Source organism: Eschrichtius robustus, chromosome 10, assembly GCF_028021215.1.
Source record: "Eschrichtius robustus isolate mEscRob2 chromosome 10, mEscRob2.pri, whole genome shotgun sequence".
Classification (NCBI taxonomy): domain Eukaryota; kingdom Metazoa; phylum Chordata; class Mammalia; order Artiodactyla; family Eschrichtiidae; genus Eschrichtius; species Eschrichtius robustus.
Window position 1 is genome coordinate 34,165,422 of NC_090833.1, and position 20,964 is coordinate 34,186,385.

At 44.4% G+C, this 20,964-nt stretch overlaps 1 long non-coding RNA gene across 1 annotated transcript in view; it reads left to right on the plus strand.

Annotated features, from left to right (window-relative positions):
• The first annotated feature begins 8,382 nt into the window (after positions 1-8,382).
• The window catches only part of LOC137770038 (uncharacterized), a 101,071-nt gene continuing 88,489 nt past the window's right edge, over positions 8,383-20,964 (plus strand). The window contains exon 1 of the long non-coding RNA XR_011075118.1: positions 8,383-8,435. This is a non-coding gene — a long non-coding RNA (uncharacterized lncRNA). The remainder of the gene's footprint in view (positions 8,436-20,964) is intronic.

Sequence of the window (20,964 nt, forward strand, 5' to 3'; positions counted from 1 at the left end):
AAAGCACTATCCTCCACTAATGGTGGGGGTGGGGCGCGGATAATGGCAATTTCATCTCCTGATTGAAGCAGGAGGAGCTGATCTCCAAGCTCGACACATTCTTGAGGAACAGCAAATATCACCTGATTTCTGACATCAGCCAATCCAGAATGGCGCGTTTCTATCTCATTCCACAGCTGCAATGCTTTTATTTCTTGTGGCACAGAAATGGTCTCTGAGCGAATTCCTGTTATTTCAGCACTTTTTGCAAAATACAACACTTCCACCTGGCACCGTGGCACCATCCCGCCAGGGAACCCTAGCCCGGTATCCCCGAATTCTTTGTATATTTGGGGTATTAACTCTTTATCAGATATATGGTTTGCGAATGTTTTCTCCCATTCCATAGGTTGCCTTTTCATTTTGTTGATTGTTTCCTTTGCTGTGCAGAAACTTATTAGTTTGATGTAGTCTCATTTGTTATTTTTGTTTTTGTTGCCTGTGCTTTTGGAGATAAAATAGATTTTAAGCAAAAAGTTTACAAGAGACAAAGAAGGACAATATATATTGATAAAAACTTAATCCATCAATAATTATTAAATTAGGTAACAACTATAAACATATATACACCTGAAAATAGAGTCCCAAAATATATGAAGCAAAAATGGATAGACTTGAGGGGAGAAAGAGACAATTCTACAGTAATAGTTGGAGACTAGTTGTATTTGGAATATCATTCTTCTCCAACTAGTTCAGGCAATTCAAGTTTGAAGAAAGAGAGTTAATTGCAGAGCAATGAGTGTCACCATGGCTTTCAGAGACAGGATGAGTGGGGAATAAAAGCAAATTCAGAATAAGTGGATGGATGTTGCAGCACACCTCTGAAGTTGAGAGCATGACAGTTCAACTGGTGTACAATCACGAGTTTGAAAACAAATTGCTATATTCACATCACTGGTAGTGGGCACGGGGAATAGCACCTCATCCATAGCAGCTTGGGGACTGACTGGAATTTCTTTGGCTGGTAGCTGCTCTCATTTTGGAAGGGCCTCTGGTCCCCGTGTGAGATTCCTCAGCCCCTTCCTGAATACCTACTATGTGCCAGGCACTGGGAGGGTACCAGGGATGTGAAATGAATGAGATAAGGAATGAAGTACTGACACATGCCACAACATGGATGAATTTCAAAAACCATTATGCTAAGTGAAAGAAGCCAGACACAAAAGACCACATATCATCTGATTCCATTTACATGAAAGGTCCAGGAAAAGCAAATCCATAGAAACAGAAGGCAGATTAGTGGTTGCCTGGGGCTGGGGATGGGAATGGGGAGTGATGGGCATGAGGGAAATTAGGGGGATGATGGACATGTTCTCAAACTGGACTATGGTGGAGGTTGTGCAGCTCTGTAAATTTATGTTATAAATCATTGAATTGTACACTTAAAATAGTGAATTTAATGGTGTATAAATTATACTTCAATTAAGTTTAAAAAAAATCATGAGGTCCCTGTCTCTTCTTCTGGAATGTAGACCTTTCTCAGGAAGAAGAACTTGCAGGACACACGTTGGACACATTGGGGTGGAACCAGCATGTATGAGACACAGTGCTAGGCACTTGAGAGGAGGAGGGGGAAGGGCAGGGAGATGTGTGCTTGACCCATTTTCACTTTGGGAAACACATGCTGCACACGCTGTACATTTTATTCCTCCCCCAAAAGCAAAAGATTCATGCCTAGCCCAGGAGAGGACCACCAGGACTCTGCCAGTGTCTGCAGTGATTGGTCTGTGCTATCCTGGTGTTTTTTTGATAGTCAGCCACGGGTGGGAATTTCAGCCCACCCCAGCCAGTCTCAGAACATGGAGGCCTAGAAGGGGAAAGGGCTGTGACCCTGGTTCAGACAGCAACTGGGTGGATTTAAACCCAGGTCTCCAGCACCCCATGCTCCTGCTTCTTCGCAACAGGTCTCTCTGGGCTCCTGCATAGCAGGCTCTTTAGGACAAGGCTGGGAGGACCTGGGCTGACTCAGAGGCATGGTCTTTCTCTTCTGAGATGGTGGAAATCTGGGCTTGAGGTCAAGCTCTGACACTGGGGGAAAGAAATCATGTTCTTTCTCTTGGGGATCAAGGGTCTCTGTTTGCACAATGGGGGCGTGAGACGAGGTGAGCTCTCCTGAGCACTGATCTCTTCTGAATAAAGGCCGTACTCTAGGGAGCTTGGTAGTTCCAACCTGCCCAGGAGCCTGGAACATCCCAACCTCTGGGCCAGCCCGTGGAGGTGAGTCACAGGGAAGAAGATAATTCCATTATGGAAGGGGGCCACCCACTGGGGCTTTATTATCCAACATAATAGTAAAGTAATTGCCTCCATTTATCCAGTGCCTAGTATGAACCAGACACTGTGGTAGGTGCTTCCCTGGCTTTATCCCACTTAATCCTCAAAGTAGCAGGCAAAAGGTAAATGGTATTATTTGTATTTTACAAAAGAGGAAACTGAGGTTTAGAGAAGTGAGGCAACCTAGTATGCATTCCCTGCCCACATCTGCCTCTTGAAATCTTACTCATGGCTCGAGACCCAACTCTGGCGCCGTAGCTCTCCTTGGAGCCACCTCAATGCCTCTGCTGTATCTGTCTCCCACGGCACTTAGGCCGTGGACTGTGGTCCTCTGAATTTGTGTCAGTTGCCCCACGAAGCTGGGAGCTCCTGGAGGGCAGGAAGCTGGCCCAACTGGCCTCTGCCTCCTCAGAGTCTGGCCAGGCCTTCTGGGAATGTGGGTTGGATTGCCTCCCAATATGCAAATTGGGTCAAGACCCACAGATAACAATAAGAAGGACGATGACAAGGTCAGCAATGGTGAAAGTAAGTTGTAATCCTCATATCCATCCTATGAAGTAGGAATAATGATTCCCATTAAAAAACAATGAGGAAATCATCCCAGAGAGCCTGAGTTAGTTTACTGAGGTCACACTGCCAGCAAGTGGAGGAACTAGATTCAAGCCCTGGCCTGTCTGATTCCAAAGCCCATGTTTTGGGACTTCCCTGGTGGTCCAGTGGGCAAGACTCCACGCTCCCAATGCAGGGGGCCCGGGTTCGATCCCCGGTCAGGGAACTAGATCCCACATGCATGCCGCAACTGAGTCCACATGCTGCAACTAAGAGTCCACATGCTGCAACTAAAGATCCTGCATGCTGCAAGGAAGATCCCGTGTGCCGCAACTAAGACCTGGCGCAGCCAAAATGAAGGAGGGAAGGAGGGAAGAAGGGAAGGAGGGAAGGAAGGAAGGAAGGAAGGGAGGAAGGAAAAAATTGTGGCTTCAAAGCCCATGTTCTTTTCATTGTTCTAGGGAAGTTGCTGGATCTTCTATCTTGCAGGATAGCAGTTTGTCATGATTAATTTCTTCTATTGGAATTCAAGCTCCCTGAGGGCAGCGATTGGGGTGGATTCACCTTCCTCTCTACAGAGTTGGGCACATACAAATAACAAAGAATTGTGGAAGTGATTAAATTGAGTGCACTAAAATTTTCAGAAACAGCTGTGGTGAAGGAGAAGCCAGTAAATAGTGGTACCCCAATTAACCACGTTTTTGAGGGTGAAGAGAGGGTGACCAGCTGTCTCCCAGGGCTCACTGCTGCTTTGCCCTGTGCCACTGCCTCATGCCTGCAGGTTGAGGAGGTGAGAGCCAAGGGGGAAGTTGGCTGTCTTCTTACTAATGCCTTTGACTCACTGACTTATTCAGCAAATGTTTATTGACTATCTCTACACATTAGTAATATCTTCAGTTGAGACAGTCACGGCCGTAGGAGTCTCTTTTTGGTGCCATGTGGAAAGACCTTTGGGTCACACCTTTATGTGCTGTGGGCAAATTGCCAGTTGATGAAGTGGGCTAGAAAGAGGCTCAGGATAGCTGGGCTCAAGTCCTAATTTTGCTGCTCCTTTGGACAAGTCACATCCACTCTCAGAGTGTCCACATTAATCTATGTTATTGCATTTACCACATTATTACATTGTAATTATATATGGTTTCTGCAGTTTCTTTCCAGACCACAAGTTCCCTGAGGAGAGGACAGTGGCTATGTCATCTTCGTTTTCCCACTCACTGTCTTGTGTATCATACCTGGTGCATCATAAACTCTTAGTAGTAGTAATAATAGTATAGTACTGATGATGGTAAAAGTTCTCCATTTATGGAGGGCTAACCGTGTGCCAAGCACTGTTTTATGTGCTTTTGTGTTGTAACTCATTTAATCCTTGTAACAAATCTATTAATTAAACAGTATTATTATCTCTGCAGATGAGAAATCTGAGGCACAGAGAGGTTAATTAACTTGCCCAAGGTCACACAGTAAGTGGCAGAGGCAGGGTTTATGTTCAGTTCCTCTGTCCACAGTTCATGGTATAAACCACTCGTACAACATGGTCTGTTTGAGGAACGGAACAAGTTGTGAAATGAGGCCCTCCAAGGTCTCTTTAGCTCTGATTTCCTGTGAGTCTCAAAAATGCCTCTCAGCAGACTGCAGAAAGGGACATTTGCTCTGGCATGGCCGTGTAGACCAGGGAAACAGGTCCACACTGATAAACAGTGGGGTTTGCTGAGAGTAGGAGTTTGAAAGCTGACTGTGGCACTTATGGCTGTGACCTTGAGAAAGTTATTTAACCTCCTTGAACTTCAGTTTCCTCAAAGGGCAAAGGACAGTAATAGCTACATTGTAGCACTGTTGGAAGAATAAAATAAAAATACAAAAAACCAAAAAGAGAATATCTTATGGAAAGTGCTTAACACGGGAAGCTCTCTACAGAAAACTGTGGAGTTTGGAATGTAATTGTTACAGAGTTGGAGATGCTTTATTTTTTTAAATTTTTAAAAAATTTATTTATTTATTTATTTTTGGCTGTGTTGGATCTTCGTTGCTGCTCACGGGCCCTTTCTAGTAGCAGTGGGGCAGGGGGGGCTACTCTTTGTTGCGGTGCGCAGGCCTCTCATTGCAGTGGTCTCTCGTTGCAGAGCATGGGCTCTAGGCGCGTGGGCTTCAGTAGTTGTGGCACGTGGGCTCAGTAGTTGTGGCTCAGGGGCTGTAGAGCACAGGCTCAGTAGTTGTGGCACATGGGCTTAGTTGCTTCTCGGCATGTGGGATCTTCCCGGACCAGGGCTTGAACCCGTGTCCCCTGCATTGGCAGGCGGATTCTTAACTACTGCCCCACCAGGGAAGTCCCTGGAGATGCTTTAGAACAGAGCTTGGTGGGGGATTCAGGTGGGTCAACTTCTCAAAGATTAGTATGAGAGATCATAAAAAATTAAGTGAATCCAAGGGTGGTCTGCTTTCCGGATGTATGGACTTTGGATGGAAATCTAGCAGGTTGCCTCTGTGTGGTGAGTGTGTGTGTGTCTATGTAGGGAGACTTGGGGTCAGTTGCTGGGGATGGGGTGGGAACATACGTTGGACCGAGCAGAGACCAGGGAGTGAGGAAACATATTCAAATTCCAGCTCTGCCACTACCTTCCTGTGTGATGGAACAGGTTTGGCAAGTCACCAATCATCTTTGGGTTTCCAGTTCCCCAGTTCCAAGTTTAGGGGGTTGAATCTGAAGAGCTCCAAAATCTCAGTGAATACTACAAGTTTAGAAATTCCCAAGCCAAATTCCTCGATGAATGAAAATTCCTCTAGTATCCATTTCTACTGAAAGAGCAACTGGTTTTTCTTCCCACTGGCATTGCTGTGTATTTGAATCGGATACAGGTGAGAGGCATTTTGTTCTGGCATTTAGGCCCCTCCCCTCTCAAGTTGGTGAAGAGCTCCAAGAGGCCCAATTATCCCAGCCAGGTTGACTCAGGCCTCTGGATAAAAATATCCAATCAGTCAACCAGCGTTTACTTTGTTTAAAAAAAAAAAAAAAAAAAAAAAATCATGAGAATTCCCTGGTGGTGCAGTGGTTAGGACTCTGCGCTTTCACTGCTGAGGGCTCGGGTTTGATCCCTGTGGGGGGAACTAAGATCCTGCAAACCTCGAGGCGTGGCCAAAAATCACATAATTAGAGAGCAAATACAGGATTATGGGAGAAAACACGGATAAGCAAAATGAACTAAATTAAAATCTCCCATAATCCCATGAGATGATCATTAGTAACATTTTGGCATATATATATTTCCTGATGCTTTTTTCTGTGTAAAATTTATTTTAAAAATTAGATCCTTACAGTGCATACCTAGCATTTTGCAACCTGCTTTTCCCCACCTAACATTATATTGTGAACAATTTTCCCCTATATTACATATACTCCTATATTTTTAATGGCTCAAAAGTATTCCATTGTATGGATGTAATATTTATTTAACCAATCCCTTATTGGACCTTTTGGTTGTTTCCATTTTTCACTCTGATGAATATGTGTCTTTAAATATTTGAGTACATCTTTCAGGTTTTCTTAAATTTCTCAAAAAAGGAATTGCTGGGTTGAACAATATGGACATTTTAAAGGCTTTTGATGCATGTTTCCTTCTGCTTTCTAGAAAGTTTGTATCAAAACGAGTTCACCATGAGATAAGAGTTCATGTGTTCCTACTTTAAGAGCAAATAGGAGGGGTCCCTAAGGTAGTTAGGGATTGGGGGTCAGGGGAAGCTATGCAAAAGAATTGTCCAGGGGGAGATCCGTAGAATAAGTAGGACTGAGCCAAACAAAGAGGGAATGTATTGATAAGTGTTCTCGACAGAGGGAACAGCATGTGAGAAGGCCCAGGGGCATGGCACTCTGAGAACAGAAATAAATTCCATGTGGTTGGAGTCTGGAGAGCAGGCAAGTAACATGTGGCATGACATGATAAGATTTGTATTTAGTAAGGGCACTTTGGCTTCAGTGTACAGGACTGATTGGGGGCAAGACAGGAGATGGAGTGACAAGTTAGGAGGCTGTTGCTGTCCTCCAAGAGAGCAATGTAGCAGTGGCCAAGACTGGGGTAGTGACAGTGGGAATGGAAAGTAGACTGAAGGGACATTAAAGAGGTGGGAAGGACAGGACATAGTGATTGCTTGGACAGTAGGAGGATGAGAGAGAGGGAAGCCTTAAGGATGGCTCTCAGGTTTCTCCCTGACCTGGGAAGAATGGAGAGCCTAGACATCGCCCTCTGATTTTGGGTTAGGAAGATGATGTGTTCAGCTTGGAACATATTGAATGTGAGGTTCCTGTGGCACCCATCCAAGTGGAGGTGTCCTGTAAATATCTGGATCCATAGAATAGAGGTCTGAACTGCATGAAGCTGCTGGGACCTGAAGTCTTGGAGAGGATTCAGTCACCAAGTTATCACTCACCAAGGAGCAGAGGGATGCCTAAGAGAGAACCCCAAGGCACACCAACTCCTAAGGGATGTGTAAGGGAGAAGGAATCTGCAACCAGACTGGGAAGGAGCAGCCAGAGAAGTGGGAAGAAAACCAGGAGTGCCTGTTGTCATGGAAGCCAAGGGAAAAGAATTTTTCAAGGACAGTGGCTGGCAGAATCTGATATAGGTATGACCCTCACACCTTTTCAAGGGCCACCTCATTTAATCCTCCCAACAGACTGTCGAAGTGGGGACCTTCATCATGCCATTTCGAAAGAGGAAACTGAAGACCAGAGAGGGTAGGCAAATTTTCCAAGGTCATTCAGCAAGTCAGTGGCAGACAAAACTTGAACCCAGGTCTTGATAGGCTGTGTGTGGGCCAGGTGGGAGAGGGTAGTATATAGAATTTTAGCGTGAGCTCCTGGAGTAGGTGATAAGAGAAATAATTAACGGCCACCACTCACCGTGTACCCAATGTATGCTTGGCACTGCTCCAGGCCTCACCTGCACTATTTCTGAGCCTCAAAACCACAAGGAGAGGTAGTGATTTTACTCCTTGTGCACAGAGGAGCCTGGGGACCGGAAGCGAAGTGACATCCGAGATCACACACCATGGCAGGTGGCAGGACGGGGTTGGGAACCCAGGTCTCCCCCATTCCCAGCAACGATCGCGGCGGCCCTTTCCCGAGGAGCGGCGTGGTGTCTCCAGCGGGAACACCCGGAGGCACCCCCTGAGACCCCTGCCCGCCCCTCGCCCCCGCTCGCATGCCTGGCCGCTGAGGCGTGAGAGCAGCCGCCCGGAGCCCTCCCTCCCGCGCTCCTTGCACAACCGGCCCGGATAAGTGCTGCGTCTCTGGGCAATTATCGCCCTCCCGCCGCCGCCGCCGCCGCAGGGGATGGCCGGCAGAAGGCCAAAAGCCAAGGGACTCGCAGCCACCCAAGAAGAGCGGTGCCCACCGGTGGGACCAGCCACCAGCTCTATTCGCGACTGCACAACGCCAGGCCGTGGGGAGCGGAAGGCGGGAAGGCGGCGCGGGCGATGACGTCACGCGCAGCGGCCCCGAACCCAAGGCTTCTGCCCGGCGGGCCACCCCCGGCCGCGGACCTCCGGGAGAAAGCCGGACGTGGCCGTGCGTGCGCTGCCAGGTAGTCTCCTGAAAAGCATTCTTTTCCTTCTTTTCATCTCCATTTCTTCCCTTTATTTCCTTCTTCCTCTCTTCTTTTCCTCTTCATCCCTGTGATTCCTCCCTCTTCCTCCCATTACTTCCTCCTCCCTTCCTCTTTCCTTCTTCCTTCCTTTTCCCCTTCTGGCCTTCCTCTTCCCCTTCTAGCCTTCCTCCCTCCATCCTTTCTCTCTTTCCTTCTCTTCCTCTATCTCTTCCTTCCTAACTCCTTCCCTACTCCCTTCTCCTTTCTTCCTCCCTCTCTCCTTTCCTTCCTCTCCCCCCTCCTTTCTTTCTCCTTGCCTCTCCTTCCTCCCTTTTTCATTTCTTCACTTTTGAAAATAATTTTTAATTTCTAACTATGGTAAAAAGCACATAATATAAAATTTACCAACTTAACCATGTTTAAGTGTACAGTCAGTAGTGTTAAGTACATTCACGTTGTGGTGCAACCAGTCTCCAGAACTATTTCATCTTGCAAAACTGAAACTATATACCCACCCATTGAATAGCAATGCCCCATTTCCCCCTCCCCCCAGCCCGTGGTAATCACATTCTACTTTCTTTTTCTTCATTTCTTCCCTTTGCTTTTTTGTGCCCTTCTTTCTTTTCCTTTACCTCTCTTTTTTCTTCCCCTCCCTCTTTCCATCTTTCTCTCTTTCTTTTCTTAAAAACCTGTTTGCCCCGCTGCATTCTTGTCAGCCTTCTACAGCCTCTGCCAGGGGCTGGACCAAGGGGCCTGTAAGCGAGGCTGTTAGAGGGCTGGTGAATCATCATTCCTCCCCCCTGTGTTAGGGCCAGTGGGCGGCCCCTGGGAGCCTCACCTGGCGTTTCGATGGCAGGCAAACATGTCCAGCAAGGAACTTTTGCCAGGAAGAGTTAATTAGAGAGAGGCCCTGACTCCACAGTCCGGCTGGGAGCCTCTGTCTCCTCTGGGCCTTCCCCAATCCTGGGGCTCCCCTTCCAGACAGTGCAAGACAGCGTGATGATGGTGATGGTGGTGATAAATTGGACTGACACAAAACTTTACAGTTTACAAAGCAATTCCATAGACATGATCTCATCCTTGTTCTCACAACAATCCTGGGAGGTAAGCCTTACTATTCCCTTTTTACAGGTGAGGAAACTGAGCCTCGGAACGGCGAAGGGATTTGTGTATGGCAGTGGAGCAGTATTGGCAAGGTGGGGACCCAGATTTGTATCACAAAAGCAGGAAAAAAAGGGGCTAGGTCAGTGTTTAAAACATCTTTTAAAAAGTCATTGCTCCCTCTTCTGTGTTCCCATAGCACCTTGTTTAGACCTGAGTATAGGCTCCACCTGATGGGTTTCTTCAACACCTGGGCCTAATGGGCAGCTACTGAATGAGTGAGTGGTGGAGGTATTTGATGGTATGCATAGCAAGTGTAAAAAAGTTGATATGCAGGCCACTTAGAGACTTTTAAAAGTCAAGTAGAGTTGCCACCCGGCTGTCCCTGGGTTATCTGGAATTGTGGCTCTCCATTCCGGGAACATATTGAGAGAATAGAGGACTTCTAAGTGTGGATGGAGTTGCAGTTTTCCCACCTTTTCTGGGTAGAACCTCTGGCTCCCGGACAGTTCACATTCTTTGAGTACGTTCTGTTTCAATCCTTTTGTCATTTGTTGGTGCGGAAATAATTTTGTGCATGGGTAATTGTGGTAGATTATTAATGTTCACCAATATCCACTTCTTCCCTACGTCATGTAATCTCCAGTCCCCTTGAAGTAAAGCATGGTCACATGACTACTTTTGGCCAATAAATATGATTGCAAGTGGTGTTTCTCACCTGTGGACTGGAACTTTGAGTCGCAGGTGCTTGACTCTTTAGTTCTCTCTTCTCCGGCTGCATTGCCTAAGGAGGCCACATTCCAGGGTGTTGGAGCTTTATTGGCCTGGGTCTCGGGGAAACTACCATGAACATGACCCCCATCAACCGTTATGGATGTGCAGGGTGAGTGAGAAGTAAACCTCGGTGGTATTAAGCTGCTCAGATTTGGGCTGTTTGTTACTGTAGTTTATTCTAGCCTATTCTGTCCAATACAGTCATCGATAGAGCAATCAGTGTAACACATTGAGTGCTTAGTCAATTTTTAAAATTTATTTACTTTTATTTTTGCCTGTGTTGGGTCTTCGTTGCTGCGCACGGGCTTTCTCCAGCTGCGGCGAGAGGGGGCCACTCTTCGTTGCGGTGTGTGGGCTTCTCATTGTGGTGGCTTCTCTTGTTGTGGAGCACGGGCTCTAGGGCGCGCGGGCCCCAGTAGTTGTGGTGCGTGGGCCCAGCAGTTGTGGCTCGCGGGTTCCAGAGCGCAGGCTCAGTAGTTGTTGCGCACGGCCCTAGTTGCTCTGCGGCATGTGGGATCTTCCCAGACCAGGGATCAAACCCGTGTACCCTGCACTGGCAGGCACATTCTTAACCAATGCGCCACCAGGGAAGTCCCTGGAACAAGATTTAAATTTTTTAAAGACAAATTTATAACGGCACAATCTAGTAGAAAATAAAAGCGTGATTTAGATTTTCTTCCTTAAACATTCCTTATCACATATACTTTAGAAAATGTTTTTAAGAGCATCATTGAGATATAATTGAAATATGATAAACTCCACATATTTAAAGTGTATAATTTGATAAGTATTGACATATGTATGTACCTGTGAAACCATTACTCCAATCATGATAGTGAATATGTCCCTTACCCACAAAAGGTTTCTTGTGTCCTTTTGAAACCCCTCTGTCCTATCCCTAGTCACCAGGCAACCACAGATCTGCTTTTGTCACTATAGCTTAATTTGCATTTCCTAGAATTTTATATAAAGGGTATCATTCAGTACGTGCTCATTTTTGCCCGTCTTCTTTTTTTTTTTTTTAAAGGATTTTTATTTTTATTTATTTTTTTAAATTTTATTTATTTATTTTTGGCTGTGTTGGGTCTTCATTTCTGTGCGAGGGCTTTCTCTAGTTGCGGCAAGCGGGGGCCACTCTTCATCGCGGTGCGCGGGCCTTTCACTGTCGCGACCTCTCTTGTTGCGGGGCACAGGCTCCAGACGTGCAGGCTCAGTAGTTGTAGCTCACGGGCCTAGTTGCTCCGTGGCATGTGGGATCTTCCCAGACCAGGGCTGGAACCCGTGTCCCCTGCATTGGCAGGCAGATTCTCAACCACTGCGCCACCAGGGAAGCCTGCCCGTCTTCTTATACCTTAGTATAATTCTTTTGAGATTATTCCAGATTGCTGAATATGTCAATAACTCATTCTTTTTATATTGCTGAATACTATTCCATTGTAAGGATGGACCACAATTTGTTTATCCATCCTCTCTTGATGGACTTTGGTTATTTCCAGTTTTGGGCTATTAGAGTAAAATTGTTATGAACATTTGTGTACAAGTCTTTGTGTGGACATGTGCTTCCATTTCTCTTGGGATACCTAGGAAAGGAATGGCTGGATCATATGGTAGTTGGTGTATGCTGAACTTTCTAAGAAAGATTAGTCCTTTGGTCTTTTTAACCTTAATCATTTTAATAGGTGTGCAGTGTATCTCATTGTGGTTTTTAAAATTGTGATAAAATACAGAAAAACATAAAATTCACCATTTTAAGCATTTTAAAGTGCCATTTCCAGTGGCATTTAGTATATTCACAATACTGTGAACCATCACCACTGTGGTTGCAGAATATTTTCATCACCCCCAAAGGAAACTCCATATTCATTAAGAAGTCACTCCCAGGGGCTTCCCTGGTGGCGCAGTGGTTGAGAATCTGCCTGCCAATGCAGGGGACACGCGTTCGAGCCCTGGTCTGGGAAGATCCCACATGCCGCAGAGCAAGTAGGCCCGCGAGCCACAAATTACTGAGCCTGCGCGTCTGGAGCCTGTGCTCCGCAACAAGAGAGGCTGCGATAGTGAGAGGCCCGCGCACCGCGATGAAGAGTGGCCCCCACTTGCCGCAACTAGAGAAAGCTCTCGCACAGAAACGAAGACCCAACACGGCCATAAATAAATAAATAAATAAATAATTAATTAAAAAAAAAAAAAGTCACTCCCTATTCCCCACTCCCCCAGTCCCAGGCAACTACTCATCTGTTTATGTCTTTATAGATTTGCCTATTCTGGATATTTCATAATGGAATATGAAATAAATGGAATAATGCAACATGTAGTCCTTTATGACTAGCTTCTTCCCCTTAGCTTGTTTTTGTGGTTCATGTTTGTAGCATGTATCAGTACTTCATTCCCTTTTGTGTCTGGATAATATTCCATTGTATGTGTATACCGCATTTTATTTACCCATTCGTCAGTTTATGGACATTTGGGTTTTTTTCTACTTTTTGGGTATTATGAATAGTGCTGCTATGAACATTTAAAAAATTTTAAATTTTATTGTGGTAAGAACACTTAACATGAGATTTACCTTTTTAACAAATTTTTAAGTGTATGATACATTTTTGTTGACTCTAGGTACTGTGTATAGGTGTTTGAGCATCTATTTTCAGTTGTTTTAGGTATATACGTGGGAGTGGAACTACTAGATCATATGGTAATTTTATGTTAAATTTTTTTGAGAAACCACCAAACAGTTTTCCACGGTGGCTGTATCATTTTACATTCCCACCAGTGAGGCATCAGGGTTCTAATTTCCTTGCAAACATTTATTTTCCATTTTTTTTGGATAATAGCCATCCTAATGGGTGTGAAGTGGCATCTCATTGTGTCTCCTTTGTTTTTGAAAGATAATTTCACTGCATGTAGAATTCTGGGTTGCCGGTGTTTTCTTTCAGATGTTAAAGATTTTGCCATACTCTCTTCTAGCTTGCATTGCTTTCAACAACAAATATGCCATCATCTTTGTCTTTCTAACACTGTATATAATGTGTCTCTTTCTCAGAGTACTTTCAAGATTTTCTGTATGTCATTTGTCTTGAGCAAGTTGATTATGATATGCCTTGGTGTAGTTTTCTTCATGTTTCTTCTGTTTGGAATTCACTTGGCCTCATGGATCTGTATAGTTTTCAATATAATTGGAAAATTTTGGGCCATTGTTTTTTAAACAGATTTATTGAGATATAGTTTGTATAACATATAATTAAGCTATTTAAAGCATACGATTAAATGTATATTATTATCTATGTGGATGATGCACATTCATCACCACAGTCAGTTTTAGAGCATTTTCATTATCCCAGAGAGAAACTCTGTTCCTTTTAGCTGTCACCTTCCAACCTCCCCCCACCCCACCTCCACTACTAATCTATTTTTTGTCTCTATGGATTTGCTTATTTTAGACATTTCATATAAATGGAATCATACAGTATGTGGTCCTTGGCCGTTATTTCTTTAAATATTTTTTTCTCTGTCCCTTCCTCTTTCTCTCTCCTTCAGGTACTCCCATTTGTTTTAAAATTATTTTGAAAATTGTATTTCAGTATAATTAGTTTCTGTTGTAATCCTTTATATTTTATGCACTTAAATACATCATTCTAAGATGTCCATAGGCTCTGCTAGACTGCTAAAGAGGTCCTTGGCCCAAAAATGTTGAATAAATATTCTTATTCTAGATAGTATTATAGATGAGTGTTTTTCAAAGAAAGCTGTTCCTCAGGATATTAATAGTTGCTGTGGTAGAGGTATTCTTTGCACAGATAAGCTTGGGAAACACTGAGTGAAACAACATTTGATATCTTTTTCTGTTGGGTTTCTCAGAGCCTTTTATTTACTAAAATGCTTTGTGTATGTCAGAGAGGAGATACGATGTACATTTTCCAAATCCAGTGTAGCATATAGTACACACTTTATAATTTGTTATTAAAAAAATCCTCTAGTAATATCTAGTTTAATGAATTTTACAAATGAAATGCTCCAGAACATAAATCCCCTAAAAAACGGCCTGAAATACATTTAAATTATATATAAATATTTCTTAAATTAAAGGTAATAGTCCAATGGACCCATTTAAAAGGACAAAAATCTCATGGATTCCCCAGTATTGACTTAAATGTATTTTAGTTTAATGTGACTTTAATATGTACAGATATAAAACTAGGTATAACCTCCCTATAGATAATTAAACCAAAACAAATCTACAAATTAAATATAATACTACAAAACTCATCAAATTCAGACTAATGGCATTTAATGTGTTAGATTTTTTTTTTTCTTGCTGACACTAAACAGTTATTTGCAACGCTACTCTGAGGCTGACTTTTTTTTTTTTTTTTAAATTAAGTAATTAATTTTTGGCTGTGTTGGGTCTTCGTTTCCGTGCAAGGGCTTTCTCTAGTTGTGGCGAGCGGGGGGCGACTCTTCATCGCGGTGCGCGGGCCTCTCACTGTCGCGGCCTCTCTTGTTGTGGAGCACAGGCTCCGGACGCGCAGGCTCAGTAGTTGTGGCTCACGGGTCTAGTTGCTCCGCGGCATGTGGGATCTTCCCAGACCAGGGCTCGAACCCGTGTGCCCTGCATTGGCAGGCAGATTCTCAACCACTGCGCCACCAGGGAAGCCCCGGGGCTGACCTTTCAAAGGGGAAGGTTCATTTGAATCCATCATGCTTATACTACTGTGCGTGTGAGATTACTTAGTTCTCCCACAACTTTTCTCCATTTGAACCTCTGTAAGCTTGCTTCTTACAGGCCTGTGATAGTTCGTCTTCCGTTAACACCTTGAGATTAGGTCTGCCTTGCTTTTCTCATTAACTATTATAATTAAAATATTACTGACTGTTTCCAATTCCATCATAAAAGTGCAAACATGGGCACTGTGATGGTTAATTTTATGTGTCAACCCTACTGGGCCAGGGGGTGCCCAGATATTTGGTTAAACATTATTCTGGTGTTTCTATGAGGGTGTTTTTTTTATTGAGATTAACACTTAAATTGATTGAGTAGAGGAGATTGCCATTCCTAACATGGGTGGACCTCATCCAGTCAGTTAAAGCCTTGCCTAGAGTAAAAACGCTGACCCTTTCCTGAGCAAGAGAGAATTCTTCCTGTCTGACTGCCTTTGAACTGGAACATTGGCTATTTTTCTGGATCTCTAGCCTGTCAGCCTTTGAACCAGAACTATACCATCAACACTCTTGGTTCTTAGGCCTTGGGACTTGGACTGGAACTAAACCATTTGGCTCTCCTTCATCTCCAGCTTGCTGACTCACCCTATAGATCTCTGGAGAGCCCTGCCTAATACAAGCACTGACATCATTCAGCAGTCGTCAGGGATAGAGTATAATTTTTTAGTATTAAGTATGTCCCGTGCAATATCTGGGATATATTTATACTAAAAAAAAATTCATCGTTTATCTGAAATTCAAATTTAACTGTGAGTCCTGGATTTTATCTGGTAACCCTACCTCTAGATGAAACTGTCCACCACAGCGCTGCACTACCCAGGAGCAAAGTGACAGACTGTGGACCTTGTGCTCCAGATCTCCATAGCACTGCACCACCAGAGAGAAAAGTTGGCCCTAAGGATCCAGCTTCAGGGCAGATGGCCCCTCCCCAGAAGCCTTCACAGAGAACTCCAGCACCAGCCACTTAAGAGAACAATCCCCCAGGGGCTCACTTTGTGGTTTCTACCCCACGTGCTGGCACAGAAGAGAATTGTTGCCCACCAGCCATGTTCTTTCTATATCAAATCTGCCTTTCCGTAGGAGACCTTCAAGATTAACCCCAAGATGCCTCGAACACCGTTTAACCTCAGTCGTCTCCAGAAACTCAAGCTCTTCAGGGCAATGGGACCCTAATCCCCATGGTACTCTGAACAGTCTTTAATCTGACTCAATTTCCTACCTCTTCTGGCACTCCCAAACTCTTCCTCTGGGGGTTTGGGAACTCATGGCCGTCAGTTACACTCTCCCCGATATCCTCAACCTCTTCTTTGAGTGTTCACTTCCCGTTTCTGTACCAAATGAAAGCTGGGTGTCTGCTTATGACACTCTTTCTTCTGCAACCCTTTCAAGTGGAGGACGTTTTTCCTCTTAACCACTGGGTACCTGAGGGCCTGGAGGTGAAGTAGGTGGGATAGGTGAGGTAAGTGTGGTGGATTAGGTAGAGTCTCCTTGCTTTCTGTTGTTAATTCTAAATCCAGTTCTCTCTTTTCCTTCAAAACTCCACTCCCTTGAAGTTCACATGAACCCATTCTTTACCCTCATTCACTAGTGTCTTTAGCACTGACACACTGTCTTCCTGTCTGTCCTTTTTCCTGACACTGTTCCTGGTGACTTCAGCATCCATATGGATGAGACATCTAACATGTTGGCCTCTCAGTTCCATGCCTTTCTTTGATCTTCTCCTCTCTGATCTCCTCCCTTGATCTATCCCACCCCAACCACCCGTTCCTTTGCCACACCCATGACCATATCATCACCCAAAACCTAGGCATCCCACTCTCTGACCACCACCTCCTCTCATTCCAGCTCCCAGAAGGTAATGTTTCTACGCTGTCTCATCAAGACTTCTAATACATTGCTCCTCCCACTTTTTTATCATCTGTCATTTCCCTCCTGTGCTCACTTTCTTCCTTAACCAGCACTTATTTCTGTGGTTCATTGTCATAACTAGTCTTTTCAAACACTCCTAATTCCCTTATTCCACTCTTCTTCCTTCATATTTGCCCTCCGCTTAAAGCCTACATATCTTCCTACCACATACCTGAACTCAAGCATAGGAGAAAACATATACCCAGACCAACTGGTCTCACTTTAAATTCATGACAACAAATCTCAAATGAGCACCCAATCCTGTTCAGCAATCCTACCACTCTTCTCTAGGTGTTTACTTCCTATTCCCAAAGACAGTTATTTCACACCTTTACCTCCTTCCTTCCCCCACTCATTGGGAGGGCCTCTCAGGAGGGGCCATCCATTCCACACCCCTCCCCCGTTTTCATCTGATGACCTCATCTCCTATTTCATTGACAAAATAGGAAGCAGTTACAAAGGAACACCCTTATCTTCCCACCACACCTCTTAATCCGTCTGAATTTGTGTTTCTCTTTCCTGTCTGCCTTCGTATTGCTATGGATGAAGTGTCCCTACTTTTACCAAAATATACTCCTTTTACTTGGGAGCTGAATCCTCTGGTCTCTTGTTTTTCCAATTCTCCCATCTCTGCTACAGTTCTCCCATCTCTGCTGCATCCCCAGTTTCTTTCTCTTAGGTCATTCTCAACAAAATGCATACCTATTGCATCATCTCCACTGTCTGCAGAGCCTTTCCTTTACCCCATGTCTTCCTTCAGCTGATGGCCTGTCTCCCTGCTGTCCTTCAAAGCAGCCTTTCTCACGGACTTGTCTCCTGTCTCTTCTTCCTCACCTCCTATTTCTGCTCAGCCCTCTGTGATTGGGCTTCTTTTCGCTCCAGTCCACTGAGACTGTTTTTGATGAGGTCACCGATAACCTCCAGTGGTCACTTCTCTGTCCTTACTTGATCTCTCAGCAGCACTTGACTCAGTAGACCACTCCCTTCTTGAACTGCTTTCTTCACTTCGTTACTGGAATATCACATGCTTTTGGCTGCCCCTTTGTGGTCTGTCTAGCTGATGGCCTCATTTACTGCTTGACTTCCACATGTCAGAGTGCTCAAAGTTTTGGCCATAGTCCTCTTCTCTAGCTACTTCTTCTCCGTTGGTGATCTCCTCTGGTCCAAAACTTTGAATACTCTCTGTGTAGCCATGTCTCCCCAGACTCTATCTCCAGCTCTGTCTGCCTCTTGGAACTTGATTCAGAAACATCCAGCCTTCTGTTGAGTACCTTCACTTGGATGTCTAATAGGTGTGTCAGACTTGTCCCAAATCAAACTTTTGGTTCCTCCCAACTTCAAGCCTTTTCTTTCCTCAGCATTTCCTATTCCAGTAAATAATATTTGTTCATACAGGTTATCAGGCCTGAAACCTTAGATATATATATATTTTTTTTTAAATTAATTAATTAATTAATTTGGCTGTGTCGGGTCTTAGTTGCGGCATGCGGGATCTTTTGTTGTGGCGTGCAGGCTCTCTGGTTGCAGCGTGCGGGCTCCAGAGCACGCGAGCTCAGTAGTTGTGGTGCATGGTCTTAGTTGCCCTGAGGCATGTGGCATCTTAGTTCCCTGACCAGAGATCAAACCCGTGTCCCTTGCATTGGAAGGTGGATTCTTAACCACTGGACCACCAGGGAAGTCCCTTAGATATATTTTTGATTTCTTGATTTTCTCACCCCTTATACACAAGTCCTGTTGCATGTCCCTCTAGAACTAATCAAGAATTTGAAACTTTTCCTCATCATCACTATTACCACCTTCATCCCAGCCAACATCAGCTATCACATGCATTATTGCAGTGGCCTCTTAACTGGTGTCCCTGCCTCTGTCCTGTACCCCTGCTCTCTATTTTCCACTCAGCAGCCAGAGTGTTTCTTTAAAAATATAAATCAGATTATGCCAACTCTTCTGCTTAAAATCCTTAAATCATTTTTCAAAACACCAAGAATAAAGTCTAAACTCTTTATCCTGGCCTGCAAAACTCCATGTGATCTTAACTCCTGTTTACTTCTCCAGTGTCTTTTTGAACCAGGCTCTTCCTCATTAGTTACACTGGCCTTCTTTCCATCCTTTGAACACAAATAATTTCCTGACTTAGGGCTTTTGCACTACCTGTTCCCTCTGTCTAGAACTCTCTTACTCCATATTGTTCTACAGCTTTCCCTGATGCCCAGTCAAAAGGAGTCATTCAGATAATCTGAATCACATCATTCTGCTTTAATTATCTGCATAGCTCTTACATCTGCCTAACAGTTTCTTATTTGTTACACATCCTGCTAGGATGAGAGCCCTGTGAGGGCAGGAATCTTGTTTGTCTTATTCACAGCTGTATTCCTAGTGCTTAGGTCAATATCTGGTACAAAATAGACATTCAATAAATATCTCTAAATGAACAAAAAATAAATGAATAAACATGCTAACGTAAGACAATCATGTGCTCCATAACCAGTATTAAGACTTGGAAGACTTTTATTGTGGTCTAGTATGAGGCTCGTAGTCTAATGAGGCCTTTTCACATGTGAAGTTCTCCTATAACTGGTGTTACTTCCCCATCTCATGCCTGTCCCAGTGGCAGACATGACCAGTCCATCATCAGCTTTTTCCTGATGAGCCTGGTGGAGGTTCTACAGTCCTTTGTAACTTCAGGTGGCCATCATTAATCCACCTGAGCTGGCAGAGAAGATGAAATCCATCTGTTGTTCCAGTTGATCTGTGGTCTAATTTGCTTCACAGTAGTAGAGTGTCTGAAGCTTGGCTTTGGGAGGTCGGACCCTGTTGGCGAAGATAAGGTGATGATATGAGTTTAGATCTGTTTGTTCTTTTCCCTGATCTCAAGTACTGACATTAGTTCTTTGGTAGGATCCCTGAGCTGGTGGCTGGGCTATATCAGGAGGAATCTTCAGTGCTGGGTGTTGGTCAGTTGGAGTGCCCTGTGGCAAGTCATGGTGTGACTGTGCAGGCTGGTGGGGGAGCCTAGAAGTAACATTATAAACATTTCTTTTGAGCCTTCAAGTGGGCAGGGCCAGGCATAGCCCCAGAAAGTCATGACTCCTGACATCAAAGGGAAGCATTTGGAGATGGTATTTTTAGAACCAAACAAGGAGGTAGACATTGAAAAGGTAACCTGACATCCTCATGTGCACACACTGGGGAGATCCACTCTCCTGTTGGAGCAGGTTTGGGGGTGAAGATGGTATGGATTTGGATATGTTGAGATTGAGATATCTGTTGGGTATATGTTGGTCTAAAGCCTAGGGAAAGGTTTGGACTGGGGTCAGAGATTTGAAGGTCATCAGCATCCACCTAGTAGTAGAAGCTGTGATGGAAGATGAGATCACTCAGTAGGTGTTACCATGATGGAGTCATGATCCTTGATCACAGCTTGGAGCCCTGAGCTTCGTGAGACTCTGACATGTATCTGTATGACCAAAACTAAGTCATTGAGTACTGGCTTCAGTGGGAGCCAACAGTCATTGATGTACTCCAAAATGGGTGAATGAATGAATGAATTAATGAACACACATAGCAACAAGTTCAAGGTCTTCAGTCTCAGCCAGGCTATTAGTGCCACTTGTTAATCTTTTTACCCATTCTTCCACTTTCTTCAACCTTTATTCCTACCCCGTTTTTAGTTTCCCACACCCTCTGTGTGTGCCCTACTTCATGGAGAAATTAAGACCATCAAGTGTGACCATCCCTGTCTTCCCACCTACCTACCCTCAAATCCAGCATCACTCCCTCTATCTCATTCTTAGAGTGTCCTTCATTCTTTTCAAGGCCAATATGTCCACCTATGCTCTGGACCTCATCTGTTCCCTCTAGCTGTCTTCAGGGCCTTGTTGCAACAATTATCTCCTTTCTTTCCTGTATTTACCTTTCAACTTGTTGACCAATCTTACCAAATTTCTTTAAAGAGTGGTCTAAAATCACCATTTCTACTTCATCACTGCCTATTCACTCCTTGACCCACTGTACTCTGCCTCCTGCCCCT